General features: G+C 45.9%; 1 protein-coding gene and 1 pseudogene across 3 annotated transcripts in view; one reads left to right on the top strand and one right to left on the bottom strand.

Moving 5' to 3' along the window:
• The window catches only part of RGS6 (regulator of G protein signaling 6), an 802,086-nt gene that overhangs the window by 369,259 nt on the left and 412,039 nt on the right, over window positions 1-20,788 (bottom strand). The gene's annotated exons all lie outside the window — the stretch shown is intronic.
• LOC134981715 (5S ribosomal RNA) lies at window positions 16,649-16,766 on the top strand (annotated as a pseudogene).

Genomic DNA, 20,788 nt, shown 5'->3' on the forward strand with positions numbered 1-20,788 from the left:
AGTTGTCAGATAAGTGGTTAAATGACTGCCGGTTTAAATCATTCCCCCGAGAACTCGCCGATGCCTGTATGTCGCAGGCTATTACAGTTACACCTATATATTTGTAAGAGTTTCACATACTCCTTTTAAAAAGAAAAGAAAAAGTAAATCTAAAGGAAGATGTTCTGGAGGCCAGAATATGAAATGGATAAGAATTACATTTAATCTTAGCTTTATAGCCAGGTCACTTTCCTACTAACAGCCACCACTCTGTAAATACAATCTGATCCTTTCATATAAAACCTTTTCATATATCATTAAATGTTAAGCATTAATGTATCCAGTAAACTCTGTTCTACAACAGACCGCACTCCAGTCACAGCCTGTCACCTCTGGATTGGAGCATTCCATGTTCATGTGATTGGCTGATCGACCAGCGGGTGATGTATCATCTGCTTGACACTGTAAACATACCAAGCAATAGAGCACCAAGGCAATTCATTTTCCCTGGTATAACGGGCTTACTGAAACGGCTCCCTCCTCATTTAAGAAATTCTCCAATGTATAAAATATATATAAAATCCCTTCCAATTAAATGGAAATCAGACCAGATTAATACAGTTCCAATTTACTACTCGAGAACAAAAATAATGTAAAGCTTTTAAATCAGCCTAATTAGCTTTATAGTAACCACAAATATATTCTAAAACTTAAAATTATTAATGAGCTCACAGTACTAACTGTATTTTCCCAGGTTATTAACAACCCTACATATATAAATGGTGATACTGTTTCCAGTTCCCGGAACACACTGTGCAACTTGCCTCCTCTAAATTTCCATGCAGGATCATGGCATATCTTCATCCCCTGCCAAGAATACTAAAGGTTCTTTAATCTCCTGCTCCAGCTAAACGCACGCCCCACCTGCTGCATCGCCCCATGAATTGCCCCAGAAAAGGACAGGTGAGAGAAAGGGATGATTCTGAGTCACAAGCAGTGTCAATGTTTTAAGTCAAAGCATGTGTCTCAGTCGCACACTGCATGCATCCCGATTGTTGGAGCGCACATATACAGCACAGATTGGACGCAGTCTGTGGAACTCAGTTGGGACTTCTGGGAAGTAGCAGGGAGGTGACTAAGCAGATTGGAGATTGAGTTACTGAATAGGGATGTGACTACATGGACTACATGATGGAAATAGGCCTCTCTCTCTCTCAAAAGCAGATGCGGAAATATGCAAATGCTAATCTCCCCCTTTCAGTGTCCGTGTCCTGTGCAGTTGTGATGGAGATTGTAATCGCTCCAACATCGACATCAGTCACACTATCGATATCTGCGGTAGCCTAGGCTTTGCTCTAGCTACTCTCTTCAAATACAACTATACATGGCCACTGACGCAGTGGATTTGCGAATGCAGCAGCATTCCCAGAAACACACATGACACGGTTGTATGTAAATACGAATGCCATCGGACACCTGGGTTACCAGGACTTTTCATGCATATGCAGCAGCAAAAAGAAATCGCTAAACTGCGGAAAAACACTGACACTGTTCCATCTCAGGCCCATAGGGGTATATGCAATTCACGGCGAATCGCGGCAATTTTTCGCCGTTTTTTAATTCGACTAAATTCGCCAGGTGAATTCCGGAAGGTGGCTTCCGGAATTCACCATATTCAATGAAAAACGGATTCGCCAGAGTCGCGGGCGAAAATCGGCCGATTTGGCGGATTTTGCCGCGATTTTAAAAAACGGGAAAAAACGGGAAAAACCCGGAAAAAAAAATGGCGTGGGGTCCCCCCTCCAAAGCATAACCAGCCTCGGGCTCATCGAGCTGGTCCTGGTTCTAAAAATCCGGGGAAAAATTGGCCAGGGATCCCCCGTATTTTTAAAACCAGCACCGGGCTCTGCGCCTGGTGCTGGTGCCAAAAATACGGGGGACAAAAAGAGTAGGGGTCCCCCGTATTTTTAACACCAGCATCGGGCTCCACTAGCTGGACAGATAATGCCACAGCCGGGGGTCACTTTTATGCCGTGCCCTGCGGCCGTGGCATTAAATATCCAACTAGTCACCCCTGGCCGGGGTACCCTGGGGGAGTGGGGACCCCTTCAATCAAGGGGTCCCCCCCCCCAGCCACCCAAGGGCCAGGGGTGAAGCCCGAGGCTGTCCCCCCCCATCCAATGGGCTGCGGATGGGGGGGCTGATAGCCTTTTGTGATAATAAAAAGATATTGTTTTTTCCAGTAGTACTACAAGTCCCAGCAAGCCTCCCCCGCAAGCTGGTACTTGGAGAACCACAAGTACCAGCATGCGGGAGAAAAACGGGCCCGCTGGTACCTGTAGTACTACTGGGGAAAAAATACCCCAAAAAAAACAGGACACACACACCGTGACAGTAAAACTTTATTACACACTACCGACACACACATACTTACCTATGTTGACACGCCGACTGCCACGGTCTCCGACGATCCGAGGGTACCTGTGAAAAAATGATACTCACCTTCCAGCGTCCAGAGATAAATCCACGTCCAGAGAGATAAATCCACGTACTTGTAAAAAAAAAAAAGAAAACGCAAATACCCGCTCCATACCGGACTAGAAAGGGGTCCAATGCTTTCACATCAGACCCCTTTCTCCCGAATGCCGGGACATCACGTGACTCCTGTCACTGAAGTCCCTTCAGCCAATCAGGAAGCGCTACTTCCGTGGCGCTCACCTGATTGGCTGTGCGCTGTCTGTACTGTGACAGCACATCGCAAAGCCGCTCCATTACTTTCAATGGTGGGAACTTTGCGGGTAGCGGTGGGGTCACCCGCCGGTCAGCCGCTGACCGGCGGGTGACCTTACCGCTAGCCGCTAAGTTCCCACCATTGAAAGTAATGGAGCGGCTTTGCGATGTGCTGTCACAGTACAGACAGCGCACAGCCAATCAGGTGAGCGCAACGAAGTTGCGCTTCCTGATTGGCTTAGAGACCTTTCTGTGACAGCTGTCACTGACAGGTCTCATTCGTGGAAAGGTGTCCCATGTGTCAGCATGGGACCCCTTTCAGTCCGGCATGGAGCGGGTGTTCGGTTTGTTTTTTTGCCAAGTACGTGGATTTATCTCTGGACCATGGCTGAGGTGAGTATATTGATCTTTTCTTTTCAGGTATCCGTGGATTCTACATGGAGAAGAGGACTGATGTCGGCGTGTGAACATAGGTAAGTATGTGTGTGTCGACGTATGAAATAAAGTTTTACTGTCGACGGTGTGTGTGTCCTGTTTTTATTTGGGTATTTTTTCCCCAGTAGTACTACAGGTACCAGCGGGCCCGTTTTTCTCCCGCATGCTGGTACTTGTGGTTCTCCAAGTACCAGCTTGCGGGGGAGGGTTGCTGGGACTTGTAGTACTACTGGAAAAAACAATATCTTTTTATTATCACAAAAGGCTATCAGCCCCCCCATCCGCAGCCCATTGGATGGGGGGGGGGGGACAGCCTCGGGCTTCACCCCTGGCCCTTGGGTGGCTGGGGGGGGGGACCCCTTGATTGAAGGGGTCCCCACTCCCCCAGGGTACCCCGGCCAGGGGTGACTAGTTGGATATTTAATGCCACGGCCGCAGGGCACGGCATAAAAGTGACCCCCGGCTGTGGCATTATCTGTCCAGCTAGTGGAGCCCGATGCTGGTGTTAAAAATACGGGGGACCCCTACTCTTTTTGTCCCCCGTATTTTTGGCACCAGCACCAGGCGCAGAGCCCGGTGCTGGTTTTAAAAATACGGGGGATCCCCTGTCAATTTTTCCCCCGCATTTTTAGAACCAGGACCAGCTCGAAGAGCCCGAGGCTGGTTATGCTTTGGAGGGGGGACCCCACGCCATTTTTTTTTATGATTTCACCGTTCCAGCATAAAAAAATAATAATAATAATAATAATAATAATATTTTAAAAAATATATAAATAATATTTGTGCCTCCAAAAAAAAAAAAAAAGTACCTAATCCCTTCTAATATAAATAGATCTGCTATTCCCCCACAAAAAAAACACAAAAAAAAACATGTTTAAAATTTTTTTATTTGTTTTCACCCTCCAAAGTGTGGCGGATTGAAAATGACGAATTTGCTGTCTAAAAGCACTGCTGTCGAATTTCCAAACTTGAATTGAATATGCTTTGGTCGAATTGCAGCACTTGTATCATTGCAGAAAAGTCGAATTTGCAAAAAGTCGAATTTCAAAAAGTCGAATTTTGAAAGTCAGTTTTTTGGTCGGAAAGCACTGAATTGCATAGGCGATTTTTTTTTTTGGTCGAAAATGACCCGAAATTCGACAATTTCGGGAATTCGACCGCAATTGCATATACCCCATAGAGCTATTACTGGAAACAGAAGGAAGAAGAGTATGCAGTAAGGCTGCAGGAGGGTTTGTACAGACCAGCACAGTACATATATCCAAGCATTAGAAATATCTTCCTTTGCTCGTCTTCTCTGGTCTCTCTACAACAAATCCATGCATTGCACTTTATTCTCAAAATAGGTTAGGGGACAAGACACTGGCAAAGATGGCTCCACGTGAAGGGAAGAAATGACGTTCTCTTGCATTATCCATGTAAGGAAGAGCAGGTGGTGCAGCAGAGAAGAAGTTGTCTTTTAAAATTAATTTCACTATGTACAGATGACACTGTTGGGAAATGAAGGGCTCCAAGATCCCAGCTTTGTGCAGGAATTTATAATTCATCAGAACACATGCGGCGCCTTTGAAATTAGGGTCAGTATACCAACGGCATCAGGAATTTCGCTTTTACCATCTTTTCCCGTGTGTGGGAACATATGTTTTTCATGACGTGTGTGTTTTATTACATTACATCTACAAAATGAAAATTATCTTTTTATTAAGTGTGAATAATGTTTAATCTCCACTGTCATCAGTTTTGTTAATCACTTTATTTTGGTGAAAAGAAACAAAGACAGAGCAGAATGAAGGTTATAGCAAGGACAGAAAAAAAGGTAACAAAAGCAAATGGGACAATTATTAAAGTATAAATAGACAAAATATGTGTCTCCTGCACTCCAATTAGGGGTGCAGCCAGGGGCGTAGAGAGCCACGCTGATCCCAGTAATGTAACGGGGGCACGTCTACACCGCCGATAAAAATAATTTAATAAATTATTAATTGCTGGGCTCAGAGCCCTCCACAGGGGGGGGGGGGGGGCGCCATTGATTCAAGGGAGGCAGATAGGGCACACGGCAGGGCACCTGTTTTCTACCTTGCTTGGGACCACCCATACACACTGCAAGATGTACCGATATATATTTAGATATATCAGCCATAGACTGTACTGCCCAGCCAACGCGATATCTGTGAATGACATCATTCACAGACATATCGGGCGTATACACCCGCTGACGGGCTCACAATTTATCGGCCGTTCGCTCAAACAGCCAATATTTGGCCTCGTGTATACCCAGCTTAACATTTCCTCTTCTGGTTCACAGTCACTATTGTGAGTATCATTCTGCTAAAATCCATATAAAAAGCATGGTGAGAGATAAAGTGGAGAGAGTTAAAGTACCAACCAATTAGTTCCTGTCATTTTTCAAACACAAGTCTGTGAGATGACAGAAGCGGAGATTGCATTGTACTTTCTCTTTTTTCACGTTAAAGGCTGGGCACACACTTGGCTATGGGCACCCGATATATCGTTCACATCATCCGGTGCGTATTCACTATATCGTTAACGATGCGCGCTCCCGCGGGTTTTTAACAATGTATGATATCATTAGTTTTCATCTTGAGATCAAAAGATATTGTACAAGACGGCATGTACCGGGATGAGGGTGCATACAGTCACTGATAAGATGCAAACAATATTCTTTAGTGTATATGAACAATACCGTTTGCGGGGGGGGGGGAGGGGGGGGATCTTGCGCATTGTCACATCTGATGCAACATCTGCAAGTGTATACCCAGTCTAAAGGGGGGTATACACGAGAGAGATGTGTGCTGTGCGGACCGCTCAGCACGCATCTCTCCCGCCGCTCAGCACAGCGCGATGTGTGCTGAGCGATGCGGAGGAGGACGGGAGGCCGCTCATTTCACCCAGCGGGTAAAATGAGCGACTTGCTAAATTGGCCTGCATGCAGGCTCAATCTAGCAGCGGCGATAGCGATGTGCGGGGCCGCGCATCGCTATCGCTGAGGGGGCTACACACGAGTAATCTGTACTTAAAATCTAAGCAATCTAGTCACATTGCTTAGATTTTAAGCATGGATCTCTCCGTGAGTACCCCCCTTAACTCTTGCCAAGCTTAGATACAAGTCCATAATGCCTTTCAACATGTAGTTTAACGAATCATCTTCTATAATGATGTCTACATGGTCAAATTTATGTTTATCAATCGTTTCAAAAGCTATATGGGAAGTCAAGCAGTTGCAAGCTGCCCTCCATATGAGAATAGAGATTATTTTACTTTGAAACAGTTTGCTGGGTTTTCCAACAGCTTCAGCCAGAAAACTACAACTTGGTAGAGGACAAGATAGTAATGATGAAGTAAGATTTCTATTTAAAGGATCCTCACTGCCTTCAGAAAACACGGTCTTTTTCATAATAATAGATATAATACTGTTGTCATACAGGCACGCATACACTAAGCATTTAGGGCACATCCAATGTGTTGAACTGCAGACTCCGCTTAAGGTTCTCTTGTCAGATTGGTCACTGAAATTATGATCTTAAGGGAGAACTCTTCTTCTCAAAATCAGCTACAATCAGTATGCCATGACGTTCATTTGTATACACTGAAGTGAAGCACCTTACAGTGTAGCAATGGACCGCACTGTCTGCCAGTTACAGCAGCACCTTTGTTTACTCAATTTACTGATGCCCAGCTATAACGGCGTATGCTCTTCAACAATATCATCCAGCATGGACATCTCATAGAAAATAAGATTTTACTCACCGGTAAATCTATTTCTCGTAGTCCGTAGTGGATGCTGGGAACTCCGAAAGGACCATGGGGAATAGCGGCTCCGCAGGAGACTGGGCACAACTAAAAGAAAGCTTTTAGACTACCTGGTGTGCACTGGCTCCTCCCACTATGACCCTCCTCCAAGCCTCAGTTAGGATACTGTGCCCGGAAGAGCTGACACAATAAGGAAGGATTTTGAATCCCGGGTAAGACTCATACCAGCCACACCAATCACACCGTATAACTCGTGATACCATATCCAGTTAACAGTATGAAACATAACTGAGCCTCTCAACAGATGGCTCATAACAATAACCCTTTAGTTAACAATAACTATGTACAAGTATTGCAGACAATCCGCACTTGGGATGGGCGCCCAGCATCCACTACGGACTACGAGAAATAGATTTACCGGTGAGTAAAATCTTATTTTCTCTAATGTCCTAGTGGATGCTGGGAACTCCGAAAGGACCATGGGGATTATACCAAAGCTCCCAAACGGGCGGGAGAGTGCGGATGACTCTGCAGCACCGAATGAGAGAACTCAAGGTCCTCCTCAGCCAGGGTATCAAATTTGTAGAATTTAGCAAACGTGTTTGCCCCTGACCAAGTTGCAGCTCGGCAAAGTTGTAAAGCCGAGACCCCTCGGGCAGACGCCCAAGATGAGCCCACTTTCCTCGTGGAATGGGCTTTTACTGATTTAGGATGCGCCAATCCAGCCGCAGAATGCCTCAGCTGAATTGTGCTACAAATTCAGCGAGCAATAGTCTGCTTAGAAGCAGGAGCACCTATTTTGTTGGGTGCCTACAGGATAAAAAGCGAGTCAGTTTTCCTGACTCCAGCCGTCCTGGAAATATAAATTTTTAAGGCCCTGACTACGTCCAGTAACTTGGAATCTTCCAAGTCCCTAGTAGCCGCAGGCACTACAATAGGTTGGTTCAAGTGAAAAGCTGATACCACCTTAGGGAGAAACTGGGGACGAGTCCTCAATTCTGCCCTATCCATATGGAAAATCAGATAAGGGCTTTTACATGACAAAGCCGCCCATTCTGACACACGCCTGGCCGAAGCCAAGGCCAATAACATGACCACTTTCCACGTGAGATATTTCAAATCCACAGTTTTAAGTGGCTCAAACCAATGTGATTTTAGGAAACTCAACACCACGTTGAGATCCCAAGGTGCCACAGGAGGCACAAAAGGGGGCTGAATATGTAGCACTCCCTTTACAAATGTCTGAACTCCAGGCAGTGAAGCCAGTTCTTTCTGGAAGAAAATCGACAGAGCCGAAATCTGGACCTTAATGGAACCCAAGTTTAGGCCCATAGTCACTCCTGACTGTAGGAAGTGCAGAAAACGACCCAGCTGAAATTCCTCTGTTGGGGCCTTCCTGGCCTCACACCACGCAACATATTTTCGCCAAATACTGATAATGGTTTGCGGTTACTTCTTTCCTGGCTTTTATCAGCGTAGGAATGACTTCCTCCGGAATGCCCTTTTCCTTTAGGATCCGGAATTCAACCGCCATGCCGTCAAACGCAGCCGCGGTAAGTCTTGGAACAGACAGGGCCCCTGCTGCAGCAGATCCTGTCTGAGCGGTAGAGGCCATGGGTCCTCTGATATCATTTCTTGAAGTTCTGGGTACCAAGCTCTTCTTGGCCCATCCGGAACCACGAGTATCGTTCTTACTCCTCGTTTTCTTATTATTCTCAGTACCTTTGGTATGAGAGGCAGAGGAGGGAATACATTAACCGACTGGTACACCCAAGGTGTCACTAGAGCGTCCACAGCTATTGCCTGAGGGTCCCTTGACCTGGCGCAATATCTAGTTTTTTGTTTAGGCGGGACGCCATCATGTCCACCTGTGGCCTTTCCCAACGGTTTACCAACAGTTGGAAGACTTCTGGATGAAGTCCCCACTCTCCCGGGTGTAGGTCGTGTCTGCTGATGAAGTCTGCTTCCCAGTTGTCCACTCCCGGAATGAACACTGCTGACAGTGCTAAGACGTGATTTTCCGCCCATCGGAGAATCCTTGTGGCTTCTGCCATCGCCATCCTGCTTCTTGTGCCGCCCTGTCGGTTTACATGGGCGACTGCCGTGATGTTGTCTGATTGAATCAGTACCGGCTGGTTTTGAAGCAGAGGCCTTGCCAGACTTAGGGCATTGTAAATGGCCCTCAGTTCCAGAATATTTATGTGTAGGGACGACTCCTGACTTGACCAAAGTCCTTGGAAATTTCTTCCCTGTGTGACTGCCCCCCAGCCTCGAAGGCTGGCATCCGTGGTCACCAGGACCCAGTCCTGTATGCCGAATCTGCGGCCCTCTTGAAGATGAGCACTCTGCAGCCACCACAGTAGAGATACCCTGGTCCTTGGAGACAGGGTTATCAGCCGATGCATCTGAAGATGCGATCCCGACCACTTGTCCAAGAGGTCCCACTGAAAGGTTCTTGCATGGAACCTGCCGAATGGAATTTTGCTTCGTAAGAAGCTACCATTTTTCCCAGGACTCGTGTGCAGTGATGCACCGACACCTGTTTTGGTTTCAGGAGGTCTCTGACTAGAGATGACAGCTCCTTGGCTTTCTCCTACGGGAGAAACACTTTTTTTCTGTTCTGTGTCCAGAACCATCCCCAGGAACAGTAGGCGTGTGGTAGGAACCAGCTGTGACTTTGGAATGTATAGAATCCATCCGTGCTGTTGTAGCACTTCCCGAGATAGTGCCACTCCGACCAACAACTGCTCCTTGGACCTCGCCTTTATAAGGAGATCGTCCAAGTACGGGATTATTAAAACTTCCTTTTTTCGAAGGAGTATCATCATTTCTGCCATTACCTTGGTAAAGACCCTCGGTGCCGTGGACAATCCAAACGGCAGTGTTTGGAATTGGTAATGGCAATCCTGTACCACAAATCTGAGGTACTCCTGGTGAGGATGGTAAATGGGGACATGTAGGTAAGCATCCTTGATGTCCAGGGATACCATGTAATCCCCCTCCTCCAGGCTCGCAATAACCGCCCTGAGCGATTCCATCTTGAACTTGAATTTTTTTATGTATGTGTTCAAGGATTTCAAATTTAAAATGGGTTTTACCGAACCGTCCGGTTTCGGTACCACAAACAGTGTGGAATAGTAACCCCGTCCTTGTTGAAGTAGGGGCACCTTGACTATCACCTGCTGGGAATACAGCTTGTGAATTGCCTCTAGCACAGCCTCCCTGCCTGAGGGAGTTGTCGGCAAGGCAGATTTGAGGAAACGGCGGGGGGGAGACGCCTCGAATTCCAGCTTGTACCCCTGAGATACTACTTGAAGGATCCAGGGATCCACCTGTGAGCGAGCCCACTGATCGCTGAAATTTTTGAGGCGGCCCCCACCGTACCTGGCTACGCCTGTGGAGCCCCCGCGTCATGCGGTGGACTCAGAGGAAGCGGGGGAAGAATTTTGATTCTGGGAACTGGCTGACTGGTGCAGCTTTTTCCCTCTTCCCTTGTCTCTGTGCAGAAAGGAAGCGCCTTTGACCCGCTTGCTTTTCTGAAGCCGAAAGGACTGTACCTGATAATACAGTGCTTTCTTAGGCTGTGAGGAAACCTGAGGTAAAACATTTTCTTCCCAGCTGTTGCTGTGGATACGAGGTCCCAGAGACCATCCCCAAACAATTCCTCACCCTTATAAGTGACAGAATGGACATTGCATTAGTTCTGGATGCCAGCCGGCAAAATATCCCTCTGTGCATCCCTCATATATAAGACGACGTCTTTAATATGCTCTTATGCAAAATAGTATCCCTGTTTGACAGGGTCACAGACCACGCTGCAGCAGCACTATCTGCAGGTCTCAGTCTAGTACCTGAGTGTGTAAATACAGACTTCAGGATAGCCTCCTGCTTTTTATCAGCAGGTACCTTCAAAGTGGCCGTATCCTAAGACGGCAGTGCCACCTTTTTTGACAAACGTGTGAGCGCCTTATTCACCCTAGGGGATATCTCCCAGCGTAACTTATCCTCTGGCGGGAAAGGGTACGCCATCAGTAACTTTTTAGAAATTACCAGTTTCTTATCGGGGGAACCCACGCTTTTTCACACTTCATTCACTAATTTGATGGGGGAACCAAACACTGCCTGCTTTTTCTCCCCAAACATAAAACCCTTTTTTAGTGGTACTTGGGTTAATGTCAGAAATGTGTAACACATTTTTTATTGCCGGGATCATGTAACGGATGTTCCTAGTGGATTGTGTATATGTCTCAACCTCGTCGACACTGGAGTCAGACTCCGTGTCGACATCTGTGTCTGCCATCTGAGGGAGCGGGCGTTTTTGAGCCCCTGATGGCCTTTGAGACGCCTGGGCAGGCGCGGGCTGAGAAGCCGGCTGTCCCACAGCTGTTACGTCATCCAGCCTTTTATGTAAGGAGTTGACACTGTCGGTTTATACCTTCCACCTATCCATCCACTCTGGTGTCGGCCCCACAGGGGGCGACATCACATTTATCGGCATCTGCTCTGCCACCACATAAGCCTCCTCATCAAACGTGTCGACACAGCCGTACCGACACACCGCACACACACAGGGAATGCTCTGACTGAGGACAGGACCCCACACAGCCCTTTGGGGAGACAGAGAGAGAGTGTGCCAGCACACACCAGAGCGCTATATAATTTAGGGATTAACACTATATTGAGTGAATTTTTCCCAATAGCTGCTTGTATATACAATATTGCGCCTAAATTTAGTGCCCCCCCTCTCTTTTTAACCCTTTGAGCCTGCAAACTACAGGGGAGAGCCTGGGGAGCTGTCTTCCAGCTGCACTGTGAAGAGAAAATGGCGCCAGTGTGCTGAGGGAGATAGCTCCGCCCCTTTTTCGCTGACTTTTCTCCCGCTTTTTTATGGATTCTGGCAGGGGTATTTATCACATATATAGCCTCTGGGGCCATATATTGTGATATATTTGCCAGCCAAGGTGTTTTTATTGCTGCTCAGGGCGCCCTCCCCCAGCGCCCTGCACCCTCAGTGACCGGAGTGTGAAGTGTGTATGAGGAGCAATGGCGCACAGCTGCAGTGCTGTGCACTACCTTGGTGAAGACTGATGTCTTCTGCCGCCGATTTTCCGGACCTCTTCTTGCTTCTGGCTCTGTAAGGGGGACGGCGGCGCGGCTCCGGGAACGAACACCAAGGCCAGTTCCATGCGGTCGATCCCTCTGGAGCTAATGGTGTCCAGTAGCCTAAGAAGCCCAAGCTAGCTGCAAGCAGGTAGGTTCGCTTCTTCTCCCCTTAGTCCCTCGATGCAGTGAGCCTGTTGCCAGCAGGTATCACTGTAAAATAAAAAACCTAAAATAAACTTTCTTTCTAGGAGCTCAGGAGAGCCCCTAGTGTGCATCCAGCTCGGCCGGGCACAGAAATCTAACTGAGGCTTGGAGGAGGGTCATAGTGGGAGGAGCCAGTGCACACCAGGTAGTCTAAAAGCTTTCTTTTAGTTGTGCCCAGTCTCCTGCGGAGCCGCTATTCCCCATGGTCCTTTCGGAGTTCCCAGCATCCACTAGGACGTTAGAGAAATGTATCAGTTTTATGAGGTCAACTGAATAAAGCATGCAGGGCTGTGCGTCTACAATATGAATGGGGACAGATTCGACTAGTCACTATTAAATTCACTGTCACTCAGAGATCTGAGCCACCCTGTGGCTATCACCATGCAGGAGTCGCATGTAAAGGGCTGTAATGGGATGTCAATAGAACTGCAGGCTAGTATAGGGCTGGTGACCTGCTGATGGTGGCAGCTATCAAATGCATCTGGATAGGGACGATAGCTGTGCTGGGGCCACGTACTCGAAGGAGGAGTCAATGCAGGGAGGTGTGGCCAGCCACCCTTCTTAGGGAATATTCAAAAAAAAGGTGTCTGTGTGTCCGCGCGTGCGCTGCACAGGGCGGGCGCCGGGTGAGGAGCAGGGGGCGATGGGGACAGCTACTGGGGGGGGGGGAGCGATCATCATGTGGGGAGAGAGAGAGAGAGAGAGAGAGAGAGAGGACACTGCTTCTGCAGCTTCCTCTCTTCCCAACGCAGCACACAGCAGCGTGTGAGTTGGGCTGAGGTAGGGATGACCATCGGTGTGTTCACGAACTATGCTATGGGAGACCATCAATGGTTTCTCATTGATGGCCATCCCTGTTATTTCTGTGAAAGACCCGCTGGCCAATCACACTTCTCGGATGTCAGGGGCAGAGCTATGCTCCACGTCCTGGCATCTTGTTAAAAAAAAAAAAAAAATATTGTTTTGGTCTAGCCATCAATGGAGGGAAACCATCTGGTTCTCCCCCATCGATGGTAAAAGTATGCGACATTGGTCATAGACCATCGATGACTTTGAATCATCGACGGTCGATGGCCATCCCTAAGCTGGGGAGAGGCTGCTGCTGCTGCAGTGTCCTTTCTCTCCCCGCTGTCACTGTCTACAATTGTGAAGGGGAACTGCAGTGGGACCCAGGACCCTCCAACAGGCCTGGGTAAAGAGTACCCGCCCCTCTCTGCACCACTGACGATCACCACACAAAGATGTGTATGGCTCTGCATATAGGCATATATACACATTTAGTTCCATGTGTACTATGCTGGAGTAATTACAGCTTCAGTAGCTTGTGTGCATCACTACATCAGCCCCATTCTGTTTAATAAGGAATACATACTAGTAATGCTCTAGACCCTTTAACGAGAGAGAGAGAGAGAGAGAGAGAGAGAGAGAGAGAGAGAGAGAGAGAGAATTTTCTTATTTATATTTTCATTTCACTATGAAAAACGCTTCTATGAGAAATACAAACTAAATATACTACATTGATGTTTTCTTCTATCATAACTGTGTAAATCAGTCATACTATAATAAAACTCGCTCCCTGATAATAATTATACAGTATTTCTCTAATTACACCAATACATTCCTGCACTCAATATATTAATTTAGTCATACTTGCCTACCCTCCCGGAATGGCCGGGAGGCTCCCGAAAAACGGGTGACCCTCCCGGCCCCCCGGAAGAGCAGGCAAGTCTCCCGATTTACGAGGGTCACCCCCTGCCCGCCGCCCACTTAACGAGTAAAGTGGGCGGTCAGGGCAGGCGATGACGCGATTCTTGTTGAATCGCGTCATCGTAACCACGCCCCCTGCTGTATAATACCGGTAATCGCGACATTACACAGCGGGGGCGTGGCTTAAATGATGTGATCCAGAAGCCACGCCCCGTTCCGCCTCCGGCCCGCCCCCGTTCCGCCTTTCTCTCCCCCCCCCCCTTGCGCGTCACCTGACTGCCAGCCCCCCCTGCTGAGCCGACGGGCTGCTCTCTCCCGGAGAGAGCAGCCCAGAAGTCGGTAAGTATGAATTTAGTGCTCTCTCTATATGCCAATAACAATTCCGCATGCACATCACGTGTATTTTCTGATAAACATCTATTTTATAATATTATTCAAAGTCTCTTACTAAAATATCCAACGTTTCAGCAAGAACTGTAGCTTTTGCGGCAGTTGCAAATGTTATGTTTGACAGTTTGAGCATATTTATACACTATTAAATGTGAATATAGTAATAAGCAGATTATTATTATCCTTTATTTATATGACGCCACAAGGGTTCCGCAGCGCCCAATTACAGAGTACATAAGCAAATAATCAAAACAGGAAAACAGTGACTTACAGATGAAGACAATTTAGGACAAGTACAGGGTAAATATACATAGCTACATCAGCAGATGACACTGACATAAGTACCAGGTGGCAGAAAACCGCAGGATTTGGAGCAGTCTAAGATAGTTAAAGAAAAGTATAAGCACATGAGGGAAGAGGACCCTGCTTGTGAGAGCTTACATTCTAAAGGGGAGGCGCTCACAGACAGGGGTGACACAGATGGGGTAGACAAAGGGCGTCGAACAGAGGGTTAGGATGAGATTTGGCTGGGTTTAGTAAAGAAGTGGGTCTTCAGAGCCCGTTTAAAGTTTTTTTCGGGCGTATTCAGGATAGTATGGCCGTGGGCAGATATTTATAGAGGATGGAAGTAAGATAGACACTTCTGCTTTCTGTATAATACTCTATAAACAGTGGTTGAAGTGGAAATTTTGAAGTGGGGGTATGCAAAAGTGAAGGAAGTAATTATGCGCACGCGCTCCAGAAAAGGGGGCATGGTCACCCAAAAGGGGGCATGTCCCGTGTAGTAGAACCCCTTATACTATCTAGTACTGGTGCCCCTTTCACCTTATAGCACACGGTACGAGCTGAAATTCACATTACAGCACACAGTACGAGCCGAAATTCACATTGCAGCACACTGAATGAGCCGAAACTCACATTGTAACACACTGAAGGAGCCGAAATTCACATTGTAGCACACTGAATGAGCCGAAATTCACATTATAGCACATTGAATGAGCCGAAATTCACATTGTAGCAAACTGAAGGAGCCGAAATTCACATTGTAGCACACTGAAGGAGCCAAAATTCACATTGAGGCACACTGAATGAGCCGAAATTCACATTGTTGCACACTGAATGAGCCGAAATTCACATTGTAGCACACTGAATGAGCCACTGAATGAGCCGAAACTCACATTGTAGCACACTGAATGAGCCGAAATTCACATTATAGCACACTGAATGAGCCGAAATTGTGACAGCAGGGACAGCCAGAGTGACGGCAGGGACAGCCAGAGTGACGACAGGGAGAGAGAGAGTGACGACAGGGAGAGAGAGAGTGACGACAGGGAGAGAGAGAGTGACGACAGGGAGAGAGAGAGTGACGACAGGGAGAGAGAGTGACGACAGGGAGAGAGAGTGACGACAGTGACAGAGAGTGACGACAGTGACAGGGAGAGAGAGTGACGACAGTGACAGAGAGTGACGACAGTGACAGGGAGAGAGAGAGTGACGACAGTGATAGCTGGGAGAGAGAAAGTGACAGTAGGGACAGGGACGGTAACGAGAGGGAGAGAGGTGACAGCAGGGGAACATTACCTCATTTGTTGGTGGTGGCTGGCAGCGGTGAGCGGTGGGCTGCTGGCGGCTGTGAGCTAGTACAGCGCTCTACACAGCCGCCGGCCACCAAGCAGGGATGGTAGCACTATGTGCAGCAGGACGGCCACTTCCCTTGCCACCTGCTGCACTTTCATACTACTATATTATCTGTTTGTTAATCAGGCAGCTGTCTGTGGGCATTATAGGCTGTGATTTTTTTTTTCTTGTTAATACTGCTACTGAGGGTAACTCATACTTAAGTTGACTACATTCAAAATCTCTTTGGGAGAAGACGCTGCTTCCCAGTGCGGGAGGCACGTCTGGGCTGCACATCACTATGCCCAGTCCCCAATATGCCATGATTCGTGGGTCAGTGGAGGGGCTAAATAATGCAAATTTGCATCATTTACCCCTGCGCCCCCATACAGCAGGTGGCTGGCGGCGGATGGGAGAGTGGGCATCGGCGGGTGGGAGAGCGGGCAGCGGCGGGTGGAAGGGCGGGCGGTGAGCGGCCGGATAGCGGTGGTGAGCAGCGGCCGGGCGGCTGACGGTGAGCGGCTGTGAGCTACTACAGCGCTCTACACAGCTGCCGGCCGCCGCGCAGGGACGGGGAGCACAATGTGCAGCAGGATGGCCACTTCCCTCGCCTCCTGCTGCACTTTCAGTGCATTTCCGGGTCAGTGGAAGAAGTGGCGGTATACCATACCGCCGTATACCACCCCACTTCGACCACTGTCTATAAATATCTGCCCACGGCCATACTATCCTGAATACGCCCGATCTTGTCCAATCTCTGAAGCTAAGCAGGTAGGGCCTGGTCAATACTTGGATGGGAGACCACCTGGGAATACTAGGTGCCATGGGCAATTTTTATAGAAGACTATCTTTGAAAACTTTACTACAGGTTGAGTATCCCTTATCCAAAATGCTTGGGACCAGCAGTATTTTGGATATGGGATTTTTCCGTATTTTGGAATAATTGCATACCATAATGAGATATCATGGTGATGGGACCCAAGTGTAAGCACATAATACATTTATGTTTCATATACACCTTATACACACAGCCTGAAGGTAACTTTAGCCAATATTTTTAATAACTTTGTGCATTAAATAAAGTTTGTGTACATACACACAATTCATTTATGTTTCATATACACCTTATTCACACATCCTGAAGGTCATATAATACAATATTTTTAATAACTTTGTTTATTAAACAAAGTTTGTGTACATTGAGCCATCAGAAAACAAAGGTTTCACTATCTCATTCTCACTCAAAAAATTCCGTATTTTGGAATATTCCGTATTTCGGAATATTTGGATATGGGATACTAAACCTGTATAAGGTCGGCCTCTTTCTTGGCCTTCTTTCATTTATGATACCGATTTGTTTCACAGTTTAACTATTCCCTAAATTATATAGTGATCGTCACGATTCCTTATATTGTTCATTTTATTACAGGAATCATTGAACGCAATTCAATGATATTTTCACCTTGATATTTGTTTCTATGATCTTGAACCTTATTTGCTCAAAGGGCAATCAAGCTATTATTAACGTAGGATATAAATAGTATTATTTTAAGGAATTATTAAAGGTTAAGTTTCATATCATATTATATACATACATCTATGTTCTCATTTCTACAAAAAGAGTGCTCCCAAAAACCCGTTTTTTTGTCTTAGTTCTTCCGTATTTAATTGTAGCCTAATCTACAAATTATTTGGGAGCACCACCAATAATTTACTGTTTCCAATTGATTACAACAGTTTTTGATATTGGTCTCTGTAATAAGATATTATTCTTTATGACTGGTGCGGATTTACACTTTCTTTCTGAAGTCTTCTGTGGGCCGCAAGAAAAATAAACATATTACATATAATGGGTAATGGATTATTCCGTATTACAGAATATTTTTATGCCCCCACTATAGTGTCACATAATGTCCCCAGTATTGAGCCAGTTACACATAATGTATCCCAATATAGTGCCAGTTACAAATAATGTCCCCCAGTACAGTGCCAGTTACACATAATGTTCCCCAGTATAGTGCCAGTTACACATAATGTCCATCAGTACAGTGCCAGTAACACATAATGTCCATCAGTAGTGCCAGTAACACATAATGTCCATCAGTACAGTGCCAGTTACACATAATGTCCAGCAGTACCGTGCCAGTTACACATAATGTTCCCCAGTATAGTGCCAGTTACACATAATGTCCATCAGTACAGTGCCAGTTACACATAATGTCCAGCAGTATAGTGCCAGTTACACATAATGTTCCCCAGTATAGTGCCAGTTACACACAATGTCCAGCAGTATAGTGCCAGTCACACATAATGTCCATCAGTACAGTGCCATTAACACATAATGTCCATCAGTACAGTGCCAGTTACACATAATGTCCATCAGTACAGTGCCAGTTACACATAATGTCCAGCAGTACCGTGCCAGTTACACATAATGTCCAGCAGTACCGTGCCAGTTACACATAATGTCCAGCAGTACCGTGCCAGTTACACATAATGTTCCCCAGTATAGTGCCAGTTACACATAATGTCCATCAGTACAGTGCCAGTTACACATAATGTCCATCAGTACAGTGCCAGTTACACATAATGTCCAGCAGTACAGTGCCAGTTACACATAATGTTCCCCAGTGTAGTGCCAGTTACACATAATGTTCCCCAGTGTAGTGCCAGTTACACATAATGTTCCCCAGTATAGTGCCAGTTACACATAATGTTCCCCAGTATAGTGCCAGTTACATATAATGTTCCCCAGTTACACATAATGTTCCCCAGTATAGTGCCAGTTACACATAATGTTCCCCAGTATAGTGCCAGTTACACATAATGTTCCCCAGTATAGTGCCAGTTACACATAATGTTCCCCAGTATAGTGCCAGTTACACATAATGTTCCCCAGTATAGTGCCAGTTACACAATGTCCAGCAGTATAGTGCCAGTTACACAAAATGTTCCCCAGCCTAGTGCCAGTTACACATAATGTCCCCCAGTGTGGTGCCAGTTACACACAATGACTTCCACTATACTATAAGTTACACATACTGTCCCCCAGTGTAGTGCCTGATAGAGAAAATTTCCCCATTGCACCCCCATCAACTCTGCAGCATGCCCCAGAGACTTACATTTTCAGGATGCTCCTTTGTGGGCATGCTGCTTCAGGGGTCTAGGCTCCGTCTGTAAGGGCTGCAGCTTTATGGGCTATGGCTTGCTGTGATGGCTCAGCGGCTCCTTAATGGCTGCTTCACACTGCCGCTGGCCATGAATTGTGGGTGCCGGTGGGCGGTGCAGATACTAAGGCAACGTCATCGTGGGTGGATAGAGGCAGAATGCCGGGGATGCCGTTCCACCCCAAGTTAACCCCTGCCAACGTGGCCGCAAAAGGTACCCTGCGTGCGGGCCACAGGAGGATGTGGTAGGAGCCGCAAGCGGCCCGTGAGTTTGACACCCCAGGTTTAGCTGGTTTTAGCATACCTTTAAAATGTTTATCGATTTTAAAGGAATCTTAAACCAATAAACTAATTTGAACCAAAACACTTGAGGGTGGTTATGCCAAAATGAAAACACGATGATGAATTAGAATGAAAACATGGGGGTCCGTCCTTCTATGCTAGGATGTAAATAAAGCATTTTTGCTACTTAGCAAAACTATTTTTTTTTATTTAGACATTTAATTTTTAATTACAGGTCGAGTATCCCATATCCAAATATTCCGAAATACGGAATATTCCGTAATACGGAATTTTTTGAGTGAGACTGAGATAGTGAAACCTTTGTTTTCTGTAGCTCAATGTACACAAACTTCGTTTAATACACAAAAGAATTAAAAATATTGTATTAAATTACCTTCAGGCTGTGTGTATAATGTGTATATGAAACATAAATGAATTGGGTGAATGTACACACACTTTGTTTAATGCACAAAGTTATTAAAAATATTGGCTAAAATGACCTTCAGGCTGTGTGTATAAGGTGTATATGTAACATAAATGCATTCTGTGCTTAGATACAGGTCCCATCACCATGATATCTCATTATGGTATGCAATTATTCCAAAATACGGTAAAGAATCCCATATCCAAAATACCCCTGGTCCCAAGCATTTTGGATAAGGGAGACTCAACCTGTAATTCTACAAATGTAAATGTGAGAACAGGAGGTTTGTTTTCTCATATAGTTATGAAAAAAATATTTCCTTGATGGTGAAATGTATTGTCGGACCAATTTGATAAATAGACCCCCAAAGAATGTAATGTAATATATTTGAGATAGGGGAAGTGAATGACTCCTCTGTTCTGAAGAGTCCATTCACCAACATAACAGAAGGTAATTTAAAAAGTGAGCACAATTTACAGATTACCAGAAACAATGTTACTGTATAAGACCTAAAATACATACAGTAGATTGTTTTAAAAACCATTATCTTCATGTGCTTGGAGAAAAGGTTTAGACACGAGTTCAGGCCTTATCCTTATTCATGTAAAATGTAACTGAACTCCGCTGAATTCTGACAAGACAAAACTGTAAAATGATCATTTGACCAGTGGCTATTAATCATTTTCAAATCTCTTCATGGATCATTGGAATTAATTTTGCTAACTCCCATTGCAGAGCCTATCTGGACACTCTTTACAAGATCTACAGAGACATGGATGATAAGTAATTAGTTTCACATTTCATACTGCACACTACTGATGTGATTACTGAAAGCACCTCAATCTCACAAAATTAAGATCCAAATTAAGAAGTTTTTTTAATATAGAGGGGGGGGCATATTTAGCAAAGCTTTTTCAAGATTAGAAAGCAGACTTCTGTAATTGAAAATACCATTTATTGCAATGAGATTTTTCGCAAG

This window comes from Pseudophryne corroboree, chromosome 12, assembly GCF_028390025.1.
Source record: "Pseudophryne corroboree isolate aPseCor3 chromosome 12, aPseCor3.hap2, whole genome shotgun sequence".
Classification (NCBI taxonomy): domain Eukaryota; kingdom Metazoa; phylum Chordata; class Amphibia; order Anura; family Myobatrachidae; genus Pseudophryne; species Pseudophryne corroboree.